The following is a 13,929-nucleotide window of genomic DNA, read 5'->3' as shown; positions in this document are numbered from 1 at the left end:
AAAATCAGTACCTTAAAGTAATCTTTTAACATTATTTCCTTCCTCAGATTGAGAGGAGCAAGATATAAAATCACAAATGAAAAATGCCAATAAGAATTTTTAAATTAGCTCAGGAATTAAATTCATTGTGTTGTGTTAAAATCATTATTCTTAAAGAAAAGAATACTTAGAAGGAAAAAATGTATCAAAAGGTCTTTGATAAACACAGGACAATTACATCAGGTTACAAAAGGAGCAGGAGCATCCCTGGGGGAGTCTCCTTACATAAAACATTCCTGAAATTGGTCTCTAAGCTAACAAGTCACCAATTACCTAGAACATAGGTAAACACATTTGCCATGATTTGGACATTTTTGAAGGCTACTAAGCAAACAGGCTGTTACATCCTGGATTGTGGGTACGTCATTACAGGGTAATAGAGAAGATTCTCTGGAGGAAAAAAATGACTCTTCCAACTTTGCCTTTGCATCATAACAACTTCTTCCCTCCCCCTTCCCATCCACATCCACATCAAAATGGGAGGAGGGGGGAAGCTAACACTTGGATGTTTTATCAGCTGCGTGGAGATCAACTGCAAAAAGGAGTTTGTGTATTTTGTGAAACATTAGCTTAAATATATGCCAGAGGTAGGTCAAGTTTACAAAGTTATACTGTTGAATGGAAACAACGTAGAGTGTAAGACACTTGCTATGAATTTTGAAAGTTTTAACGCTCCACTGGCAAAAATCAAAGAAATCCACAGATTATTAAAGACAGTGGATACCATAGAACCCTGACAACTCTGGAGGCTCATAAATCCTTAGAGTCAAGGAAATGCTAAAATCAGTTTTCAAAGCCACAAATTCAATAGAAGCATCCCTGCCTGGTGCCAGGTCAATTATCCCTTTTCTGTTGACAGCAATGGTTCCACATACAAATATCTTCTTTGTTAAAAAATAGAAAATGGTCAGAGAATATTCTATGATGTTGGAAAAGAAACAAAACACCAGAGTTTGGAAAGATTTTGTTCAAATTTTCACTAGGGAATGCCAAGGTATAATGGAAAGAACACTAAGAATTTATAAAGTCCAAAATTTGAATCTAGATTCTCCCATTTATTACTTTGATGACCTTAGTATATATTCTATACTCATTGAACCTCCCTGAGCCTCAGTTTTCTCATCTGTATGAGTAAATACTACATTTTCAGCCAAAATGGCCCTGCCTTTTTGTTCCTTAAAGGCATCAAGTTTTTTGTTTATTTCTTAGGGCCTTTTAAGATACTATATCTGCATGGAATGCCCTTTTCCCTATCCTTTGTCTGGCTGAATCTCAATCATCATAATTGATGTTTTTGTTAGATATACTTTTTCCAAAAATTCTTCTCTGATCAACACCCCCCCCAATAGGTTTACTCTCACAAAGAACCCTGTACTTTTTCTTCATAGCAATTGATAATTACTTATTTGGTGATTATTTGTTTTATGTCTGTCTTTCTCACTAGACTGTAGGCTCCATGATGGAAGAGATGATAACAATTTTGTTCACCACTTTAATTCCCGCTGCCTGGCACAATGCCAGCACATAAAAGGTACTCAATAATCATTTGCTAAATGAATGATGCTAGAGGAGTACAAAGAAAAGCAGCACAGTGAAGACTTGCTTAAGGCTCACAGAAAGCTTCCTGGATGAAATAATGTCTCAACTAAGACTGAAGGGTAAATGAAAAGTAGCAAGATGGGGAAGGGGGCAATACTATTCAGAAGGTACCATGACACACCTCCACTTTCTTTTTTAAATATTTATTTATTTATTTATTTTGGCTGTGCCATGTCTTAGTTGCGGCATGCAGACGCTTAGTTGTGGACTCCTTAGTTGCAGCACGTGCACTCTTAGTTGCGGCATGCATGCGGGATCTAGTTCCCCGACCAGGGCTCGAACCCGGGCCCCCTGCATTGGGAGCACATAGTCTTACCCACTGGACCACCAGGGAAGTCCCCACGCCTTCACTTTCAACCCTTTTCCTCTTCTAAGATCTTATATTATTTTAAATAATGTATTTGCTTTTGGATAGAATGTTAATCCCTGACCTCAACCTTATGTACATAATAAACTGTACATAAATAAGTAAAATGTAATTCAGAATGAAGATACAATAAAAGTATGATTTGCTAAAGAAATATAGGATAGGGAGAGTGCTTTTTGACTGTGAGGATTAAGGAAAGTTTCAGAAAAGGGACAGCATTTGATATGGACACTGAATAATAGGTAGATGTAGAAGCAAAGGAAAATTTCAGATGAATTCGACTTTGAACAATGTTAACTTTGAGGTAATAGTAGGATATCATTTGTTGACTTCACAAATATGTACTGCAGTTGACCCTTTTGACCCTTGAACTACACAGGTTTGAACCGCACACAGGTCCACTAATACTCGGTTTGTTGTTGTTGTTTTCAATAAATACATTCGACAGTACTACACAATCCACAGTTAGCTAAATCCGAGGATACAGAACCACTCGGAGACTTGAGCTTGAGCATCTGTGGATTTTGGTATCCCCAGGCACACCTGGAAGAGATCCCTCATGGATACCGAGGAATGACTGTAAGTGCCAACTATGTACCAGATATACTAATGGACATAACATAGCATGTCTTCTAGCACGGAAAAAAATCCATTCAACAATTAATTTTAGTATGAGAAGTTCAGGTAATATCCAAAGGAGACAAAAAAGTAATTTTAAAAATCAGAGCTAGATTAAGTAAAACACCTGCTTATTTGAAGCCCTAGGAATACTTTAATTCTCTCCCTCCTTTACTCTCTGGTGAAGAAAAGTGAGACAAAGAATCTTGGGGAATTCATATATGTAAAAAAAGAGAAGAGAAAGCTAAAAACAAAACAAAACAAAACAACAAAAATGGAAGGGTTAGATAGGAGGGGAAGGACCAGGAATATGTCACAGAGAGGCAGTGAAAGTACTATAAGGAGGGATTAGACAAAATAAAAAATGTGAAAATAGTCTAATATAATGAGGCCTAAGAAGAGACTGTTAGACATATTTGAAAACGGTTTTAGCAAAAACTATATCATAAAAGGCTAAGAAATACAAGGGAAATAAGAAAGTAAGTAAAACTGATTCTTGAAACAATATGAAAAGTATAAAGATAGGACCTGCAAGAAGAATGGCTACGATAAGTTTTTGTTTGCCTTTTTTTTAAAGAATAGTGATTGCTTGAGTTCAAAGAGAATTCATGGAAAGGGAAACAATAAAGACTCAAGAAATAAAGGGTAAAATTAAAAGTTTGGTTCAACACACTTACCAAAGGCCTATTCATTGCCAGGCACCATGCTAGACTTTGGGTATGCCTGGTACCTGATCTAGGGCTCAGGAGAGCACAGATAGAGGGGATACCTTTAGAAAAGAGATTAGATTTAGAAAAACCTAGATTATAGACTAGAAATGATACTGATCACATAAGAACCACATATCATTTGCTAAATGTAAATAATCCCATTGCTAATTTGTTTTTGTCTTCTTGTTTTTCTTTTTTGGCTAGGAAGATATTATATCTCTCATCCTATAAACAGGAATATAATAATAGGGAATGATTAAATATCTGGCCAAAGAACCAGAGAATAAACACAATATTTCTATTTCTGGGACCGACTCAAACACACTACTGTGGATCTTCAGCAGACTACAACATATTTAAAAAACAGTATCTTGCCTTGACCTAGTTTATGGTAGTATGAAAATCCATTTTGGTATAACTATTATTGCTTTTATGCTAATTATGTCCATGACATTTTTAATCAGTTAATTCACCACAATTAGAATCCCAGCCTCTAAGTTCTCTTTAGCAAAACTTGACAACACCCTCTGAATCGTCATTTCTCAGAGTCTACTGGAAGACATGTGAGGTATGTTTAAAGTATAGTGGAAGTCAAGGTCAGAGGTGGCTGTAAGAAATATTCTTATCTTCAGCCTTAACAGAAGCAGAAAACCATGACACTCATGGTGGGCTTCAGACCTTTTGGGGGAAGGGAAATGGCAAACTGGTAGATTATAAAACTACAGCATCCTAAATAAATAAATAAATTTTGAAAATTACAGCATCTAATATAAATCATCCCCTACGCATATAGAAAATCTTGGCTTTGGTCTTTTTATATTTTTAAACAAATGACCCCTGAAGAAAATGCCAATGAGATTTCTTGAGAGGGGAGGGAGATGAGACAGGGATGTACAGACAGCATCCAAAAATTTCAATGATAACTTCTCAGTAAAGGAGTTGTAGTAACAATAAAGGTAGCTAACATTATATAGTTTTTACTAGGTGCTATGATTCTCTAGGTGATTTATTCATATTAGATCATTTAACTCTCATATTACCCCCTCATTTTACAAATGAGGACACCAAGAAAACACAGTGGGAAATCCTGACAACACTGGGTAGGCAAAAGATGAAAGAAAAAAATGATGAATTTCAAAATTTGCTCTTTGAAAGACACCTCTAAGAAAATGAAAAGGTAAGTCACGGACTGGTAAAAGTATGTGCTATGTATAAATATCCAAGAAGGGATTTATATTCAGAATATAAAAAGAATTCTTATAACTCAATAAGATGACAAACAAGTCAGTAAGAAAATGGGCAAAAGATTTGAACAGAAACTTCTCAAAAAAAGATATATGAATAGCCAATAAGCATATTAAAAGCTGTTCACATTAAATAGTCATCATAGAAATGCAAATTAAAACCATGATAAGAGACCACCACATACCTATTAAAATGGCTAAAATTAAATAGGATGATACAAGTTTTGGCAATAACATTGAACAGGAAGTTTCATATATTGTACAATCACTTTCAAAACTGTTTTATATATAAAGGTAAACATATAACCTAGCAATATTACTTTTAAGTATTTATCTAAAAGAAATAAAAACATATTTCCCAAAGACTCGTACACTAATATTCATGGCAGCTTTAATCACAATACCCAATAGCTAGAAGCAGCCCAAATGCCCAACAACAGGTAAATGTTGTTTTGGGTGTACCACACTGTCTGCGTGCACTGGAACTCTACTCAGCAATAAAAAGGAACATACTACAGATACATTCAACTACATGGGTACATCTCAAAAACATTATGCTAAATGAATGAAGTCAGACACGAGAAAATTCTATATGATTTCGGGTATGTGAAACTCTAGGAAAGACCATTTTAATCTCTAGTTAAAGAAGGCAGATAGAGGATTCCTTAGGATTAATGGGGAATGATATGGAAGGGACAATAGGGAAATTTAGGGATAATGACTGTGGTGGTGGTAGTAATGTAGGTACTTACATCTGTCGAAACTCATCAAATTGTACACTTAAAATGGGTTCATTTTATTATCAATACAGTTAATTTTTAAAAAGAGAACCACAAAGAAATCTTCTTCACACACACTAAAATGGCTGAAATTAAAAAGACTAGCACCACCAAATGATGGTGAGGATTTGGAGGACTAGAACTCTCACACATTGCTGATGGGAATGTAAAATGGCACAACTACTTTGGAAACAGTTTGACAGTTTTATATAAAGTTAAACAAACACTTAACATATAGTACCACAATTCCACTCTGAGGAATTTACCCAAGAGAAATAAAAACGTATGTCCACCAAAGACTGGTATACAAATATTCATAGCCACTTTATTCATAATACCAAAACACTAGATACAACCAAAATATCCATCAACCAATGAATAAACAAGACTGTGGCATATTCACACAAAGGACTGTTATTCAATAATAAAAGTGAACTTCTGATACAGGCAACAATATGGATGAACCTCAAATATTATGTTGAGTAAACAATGCCAGACACAAAAGATTGCATAGTATATGATTCCATTTATATGAAGTTTTAGAACAGACAAAACTACCAAAATGTGGCAATATAAATCAGATCAATGATTGCCTGCAGCAGCGTTGAGGGTTACTGACAGGAAAAGAGAACAAATTTTCTAATATGATGGAAATCTTGAAGGGAGGGGGACTGGATACACAATGTATACATACACAATGTGTACACTTATCAAAACTCATAGAGTTGTATACAATTAAAATCTGTATACGTATATAAATTAGTCATTGACAAAGTTGATTTAACAAAATTACATGAAAACTCCGGTTTAATTCAGTTTCATGAAACACTAGAAAAATGCAATCTCAGATGCATATATTGTCCCATTAGCTATTATTGTGCCCCATCTGTGGTTTGTACCAGCCCATCATCACTTCCCTCTTTCCTTTTGATACAGATCATGTGTTTCTTTTGGAGAACTACTACTCCTGCCTCATCCCATGTGATACTGAAAATATATTAATCATGGTGACTCAATCTAGACCAATCAGGCTCCCCTGGGAATGTGGCTCTTGAACAAGTGACTAGCTAGTTGAAGATGTGTCCTGACAACGGTGCTCAGTGATAAGTTTCTGACAGAGCAACTCGGTTTACTGGTTTTCCTAAGACTTGGTTTGGTTGTTCAAGCTTTCTTTCAAATGTGTGAGCTTCTCAGCAATATTCCAATAAACCCTGCTTCCTATCCTCCCTCCCAAATTCTACTTTGTATTCAAAGACTGATAAACCGAGATTAGATGAGGTTACGTGACAAACTTAATACAATACATGTTAAGTTACTAACAGACCACCATTTTTCCAGTCTTCAACAATTATGTCATAGCATTATCATTAGCTTAATTCTTATAGCAGTCTCCTCAGCTGGTCAATCTCTAAATTAATTACTGATTGCAAATCAGTGAAACTAAACACTTAATACATTTCAAATATAAGAATTTATATACAAGTAGAAAAAGAAAACCTGTTAAATTTTAAAATTTATGAAAATAGAAATGACAAATACATTTTCATTATATATAATCATATATATTTATATATATATATATATTATTACCATATAGAATAGTATAGGCAACTCCGCATGTTCCACATGTTTAGAAAGCCTGTGAATCAGAATAATTATGATTATAATATTAGCATTGTTTCTATCTCTTGAAAATATTATAGTATAGAAAAATGCTTTCTAAATTAGTGCACTTTTGTTTAATTTGAAATCACTACTCTATGGTATGTCAGATTTCAAGTATTTTCAAAATATCTAAATAATAGGTGTCAAACCCACAAAGTACTAGTATTTTAGCATTTACAACTCTGATCTTGCCATCAAGTGAATTCTTCCAACAAAACCCAGGCTTTCTCTTCTCCATAATCAAGGCAGTGTTTTAGACACTGGAGGGAATACAAGGATGACAAGACACATTCCTCCCAGGTTGAGCAGTTACAGAAACAATTTCAATCCAGCATGAGAAACAGTATGGGATCACAAAGGAAGGAATGCCTACTGTGGACTAGTGGAGCTCAAGACCCAGACTTGAATCATTTTCTCCAAGAAAATTTAACTGACTCACACCACCCTTTTCTCAATGACTTTTCATTGTGTTGTACTGACACAGCAATCATTCATCTTATTCATGCATTCGAATACTGCATTCATTCATTCATTCTACCATTATAACCCATTCAACAAATATTTAATTACTAACCTGGAACTATTCTAAGTACTGAGGAAAAAACAGTTGTGAATAAGACAGAATCATCCTCCTCTCATGTTTTTGCCATAAATTGGGTCAATGAGAAATTCTGAAAGAGACCATCATCTTACAGCTGTGAATTGTGGAATTTTCACCTTTGACCTTGTATGGGGAAAGAACGCTCCACAGTCTACTACAACTCTACTTCATTTCTGACACCATATGTGTGGGTTTTCCACACATCAAGCAATTCTGTAACAGCAGGTAGGTGTCCTTGTAACTTAACTCAATTCTGACACTATCTTCCTAGAGACAGAATCAGATCCCACATGTTAAGGGCTCAGTCCCACAAGACAGTTCCTACTTCAGATGCTAATTGCAAGTTCAGGCTGCCACCTGTGCTTCTGACCAATCAGCTATAAATCGGAGATTTCCACAACCTGCTCCTCAATTCGATTAATTTGCTAGGGCTCACAGAACTCAGGAAAACATTTTACTTACTAGATTACCAGCTTATTATAAAAGGATATAACTCAAGAGCAGCCAGATGGAAGAGATGAATAAGGCGAGGTATGTGGGAAGGGGCACGGAGCTTCATGCTCTCTCCAGGCATGCCACCCTCCTATGTGTTCACCAGCCCAGAAGCTCCCCCAACCTGTACTACTGGTATTTTTACAAATGCTTCAACATGTAGGCATGATCGATCATTAACTCAATCTCCAGCCCCCTCCCCTTCCTAGAGGATAGGAGGTGGAACTGAAATTTCCAAGCTTCTAATCATGGCTTGGTCTTTCTGGTGGCCCTTTTCTGACTGGCCCCTTTCCTGAAGTTATTCACAAGCCCAAGAGTCTCCTCATTAAAACAAAAGACACACCTATCACCCAGGAAGTTCCAAGGGATCTGGGAGCTCTTTGTCAGGAACCAGGGTCAAAGACCAAATATTAAAACAAAAAAATGCTACTCTTATCACTTAGGAAATTACAAGGGTTTTAGAAGCTCTGTGCCAGGAACCAGGACAGACCAATATAAATCTCTATTATTTCACAAACCTCATTAACATGCTGTTAATGAAGTGAGCTATGAGAAAGAGATCTATTTTGGGATGAAAATTTCCCCAGCTACAGATATGACGGGGCAAAGAAACAATAGATTTAAGTGTCCACACTAAAGAAAGACCATGAGATTATGGCTGGAAGCCAATGAGGCCCCCAAAAGATGCTTAATACCATTTCCCCCTCTTTCTTTCTGGGCAGAAAGGAAAATCATGTTTCATAAATAATTATTTAATTTTTCATATCTGTAACAGACCATTTCTAACAATCTACTATATTTAAATTCTTCTAAATGTACCTTCAAATTCCTATTTTCCAAATACATTAATCACTATGATACTCTTCTCTAAATTTTTCTCAAGTACTCCACTGTGTGACTCCAAAGCTGATGACTCTTTCCTCCATTTATTATGGACTTCAATAGAGAAATATATAAGATACTCTAAAGGCAAAAAAGTGGAAGTAATGTGAATGTTCGGAGAAAAGCTGGGAAGAATGGATTCGAATCAAGTATTAAAACAAGGTTCGGGGGCTTCCCTGGTGGCGCAGTGGTTGAGGGTCCGCCTGCCGATGCAGGCGACACGGGTTCGTGCCCCGGTCCGGGAAGATCCCACATGCTGCGGAGCGGCTGGGCCCGTGAGCCATGGCTGCTGAGCCTGCGCGTCCAGAGCCTGTGTTCCGCAATGGGAGAGGCCACAGCAGTGAGAGGCCCACGTACCGCAAAAAAAAAAAAACAAGGCTCTTCTACGGAAAAGAAATTTGACTGAGAGCATTCAGAAGAGATTTTGTTTTTAACTGCACTGTATGAATCTACTTAGTCTACACAGGAAGCTAAAAGTAGTCCTGTGTGGCTTCAGCAATGGTTTGCATCAGGAAGCAGTGAGAGGCCGGCTGGAAAATTAAGTAAGAGTTAGATTATGAGAGGCAGGATAAAGGCATTAAAAGTTTTACTTAATCTGAAGATAAAGGGGAGGCAACTGCTGCAACTCAAATTTGCCTTTTAGGAAAATCATTTGGGTAGCACTGCGAGGTGTGAATTGAAAAGGGAAATACTGCTGGAAATGATGTGCAGGCTTCTGACTTGGGTGACTGCTCCTGCCCCAGTCCTCTCAATCATTAAAAAATGGTATGCAATTCTAATGATTCCATTGCTCAAGTCAAAAATCATGTAGTCATCCTCAATTCTTTTCTTTCTCACATACTCCACATCCAATCTATGAGGAATTCTTTATTCTATGTCCAAAATGTAGAATCTCACCAACCTTCTCTGCTTCCACCCTGGTCTAAATCATCATCTTTCCTCTGGAGTAGTATTCCAATAGTCTCCAAACATCCTTGCCCCACACACTTGCTGCCTATTCACATAGCAGCCAGCATGATGCTTATAAATGTCAAGTCAAATAAAACCCTTTTCCTACTCAAAATCTCTCTCTCTCTCTCTCTCTCTCTCTCTCTCTCTCTCTCTCTCTCTCTCTCTCTGACATCATCTTCTACTAACCCCGCTGAGTTGTTCTGGTTTCCTTACAATTTCCTGCGCAAGCCAAACATGCTCCCACATTAAACTCCTTAACTTATTCTTCCCTTTGTCTGGAATGCTATTCCTTTAGATATCCACATACCTCACTCTCTCACTTCAATCAGGTTTCTACTCAACAGTCATCTCAGAAAGGCTTTCCTTAACCCTACTGTCTCCTTGTTTGTTATCTGTCTTCCCTGACCAGAATATAAGTTCCAAATAACTTTATTTTGTTCACTGATGTGCCCTCATCATAAACAAAAGGGCCTAGTACCTAGGTGGTGTGAGTTAATATACACTGAATACACAAGTGAATAAATGAAAATGCCATAGAACATGAGCAAAGGAACAGGCTGAGAAGGATAGGGAGGTTTGAGCCTTCCAGTTTTAGGCATGTTGATTTTAAAGTACACATGGGACATTCACACAGAGATGTCCAATAGATTGTTAAGAATCTTAAAATGTGTGAGTTCGAGATACAGAGTTTGGAGTCATGAGTCATTCACTTTAAACATATTTGGGGAAAAACAGAACTACCAAATGATCCAGCAATCTCACTTCTAGTTATATATCTAAAATAATTGAAATCAGGGTCTCAAAAAAGATATTTGTATACTCATATTCACAGCAACATTATTCACAATAACTAAGAGGCAGAAGCAACCCAAATGTCCAGCAATGGTAATGGATTAAAAAAAAAGTGGTACATACAAACAATGGAATATTATGCAGCCTTAAAAAGGAAGGAAATACTGTCACGGGCTACTGTATGGATAAATTGTGAGAACACTGTGCTAAGTGAAATAAGCCAGCCAAAAAATAAATACTGTATGATTCCACTTATATAAGGTACCTAGAGTAATCAAATTCATGGAAACTGAAAGTACATAGAATGGTGGCTATCAAGAGCTGGGGGGCAGAGGGGGGCTTATAGTTTAATGGGTACAGAGTTTCAGTTTTGCACAATGAAAAAGTTCTAGAGATCTGTTTCTCAACAATGTGTATATATTTAACGCTATTGAACTGCATACTTAAAAGTGGTTAAGATGGTATATATTATGTGTCTTATATCTCAATAGTGTTTAAAAAGTATTTGCAAAAGTCTTAGGTGTGGATTGAGTTTACCCAAAATGAGAGGTAGCGTGAACAAAGAAAAGCCTTCACTGATGGAACCTTTGGAATGCCAACATTTATGTAGCATGTAGGAAAAATCAGAGAAAATATTAAACAGAAGTATCAGAGAAGTAGAAGGAGATATATATGGGCACCTGAGCTTCAATACAAACCTCAGTTACAGTTACATATATGCATCAACCAAGTTGTTAATACTGAAATGTTGGCCTTAGAGAATCCACCAGGTATGATAATTTATTGCCATTAATAGAAAATGGATAAAAGGCAGATGGCATGCAAATGCTAATTTTTATATATTCATTTTATTTTATTTTATTTAGTTATTTATTTTTTGGCCGTGTGGCATGTGGGATCTTAGTTCCCAGACCAGGGATCGAAACTGGGCCCCCTGCATTGGAAGCATGAAGTCCTAACCACTAGACCACCAGGGAAGTCCCTATATATTAATTTTATATCTTTGTTTTTAAGCAAAGAAAAAAACTACAGCAACAATTCATATTCAGTATTTAGTTCTCTATGACCTATGATCTACTATAATTTAACTAGGTCAATTAAGGGAATTTCTATGTTCTGTAGTTTAAGTCTGTTTGCAAATCCTGGTTCTATTATATATTTATTACCTGTGTGACTTTCATCATGTTAACTTGACTACTCTAAGATTTAGTTTCCCATCTATAAAGTGGAGGTAATAATACCAACTTATTTCATATGGCTGTTATAAGGATTAAATGAGATAATACAAGAAAAACACTCTGCAAATGTTAGCCACCATAATTATCCATCCCCATTACATGGTGTTTTTGTTTTAATCAGTTTTGTTATGTGCTGTACATTAGTGGTGCATAAATATCTGCCTCACGCTGGGCTAGAAATCCAGATATATAAAGTCCTGCTCCCAATGATCCAAATTCAGATGGTCTGAAATGAGGCCCAGAAATCTTCCCCCACAACACACAAACTCCTCAAGTGATTCTGATGTACAACGAAGTTTGAGAACAACTATAGAGAGTTTATAGCACACATTTTAGAGACCCATATAAAGTCTGTTAGTCTGCCATTACATATAGAATCTATTATTTCCCCCTGAATCCTTTATTATTTTGGAAGTTACTTAATGTCTAAAGGCATAGGTTCTTCATAAACTCACTCACATGTTGTTAAATATGCTAAGTGAGGGCTCTTGAGCCAGAAAGCCGTATATCCCAGCCCCATCATTTACTAGTTGCATAATCTTTAGAAAGTCACTTAACATCTCTCTGTCTTAGTTCTCTCATCAGTAAAATGCAGGGTGATAACAGTACTTGCACATTGGGTTTTTATGAAACTTGTTAACATATATAAAATGCTTAAATGGTGTTCGATACATAGTAACATACCCAATAAAGGTGAGCTGCTTTTATTGTAACTGTTGTCATACTGAGATCTACCCTTGTTTGAAATCACAAATAGTTTTTAATCACAAAATTTTGAAGGCAAGGAAAGGACACTACTTAAAAATAGAAAATTTTCCACTCATAACACTTACCAATTGTAGACAACTTATTTCTGGAGATGTTTCCTCTCTCTCTTCACTATTTAAATAATGGTCTACCATCATCAACATACTCTAACAGTTAGAGGTAAGATGATCAGACTAAAGTAGAAGCGAGTACTTTAATATCCCCTACAACTAACCCTAAACTCAAATTTCTTTTTATTAATCTTGCTGTTTACTTTTACAATAGAAAAGAATTCCAATTGGTAATCCTGTAACAGGTCCTAATAGCAAATATTTGGTTTTAATAAGTGCTAATTTGATTTTTTTTTCAGGGGAAGAAAACAGAAAGCAAAACAATTTAAGAAATATAACCATTCCACAATTTGTTTTTAGTCTAGTGCAAAAAAAGTTCACTGAATCTTTCCAAGCAGATATCACTATCAAAATAGCCCAACATGCAGAATCAAGACTGGTGCAAACCAAATTAAAGACAAAGGAATACGAGACAGATCCTAAGACAACTAATGGTAACTGAGAGCCTCACCCTTGTCAAATAAATATCTACAGATGAAAAAACAAATAGCAAACTGGGAGAACCACATAGCTAAGATCAAAACGAACTGACAACCAAGAGATCTCATTTACTAAAACCAAAATGCAAGAAAGGTAGTTTCTGGTACAGTCACTTACTTTCTTTCCCTGGATTCTTTACTCTTCCTTAGGCAAGTACTTCCTTAGGATGGTACTTAAGACTCTGGTCAGCATCACATAAAGGCCTACACAACCTCTCTCTCTTCTACCTATTATAACTGTCTTCTGCTCTATCCAATAGCTGTGGGAAGAGGAAGGGAGAAATCCACTAATCTGCCTTTTCTAGATTCAACTGGCAAGCTAAAACACAAAAGAAACAGAAATGTCTGAAGGTTAGCCGTTTGAAGGCTTTATGGAGGTAGACATCCTGCAGCATTCAAGGGAAGACTTTTAGTTGGTTGAGCAAAGCCAACAAACCAGATATGCTTTATATTATAAGCAGCAACATAAGGAAAACACTCTTCCTGGTTACCAGCAGTCCTGAATACAGTTACCTCTATTTTGAGACTGATGTTCATCTAAAAATCAATTTAATTCATTTAAGTATATTGCAGTTACTCTGTGCAAAGAATTGTG

The 13,929-nt window shown here is 36.3% G+C and overlaps 1 protein-coding gene across 1 annotated transcript in view; it reads right to left on the bottom strand.

Annotated features, from left to right (window-relative positions):
• The window catches only part of FAF1 (Fas associated factor 1), a 484,966-nt gene that overhangs the window by 311,348 nt on the left and 159,689 nt on the right, over nucleotides 1–13,929 (bottom strand). The gene's annotated exons all lie outside the window — the stretch shown is intronic.

This window comes from Grampus griseus, assembly GCF_964374135.1.
Source record: "Grampus griseus genome assembly, chromosome: 1".
NCBI classification, from domain to species: domain Eukaryota; kingdom Metazoa; phylum Chordata; class Mammalia; order Artiodactyla; family Delphinidae; genus Grampus; species Grampus griseus.
This window is presented reverse-complemented; position numbering and strand designations above follow the sequence as displayed.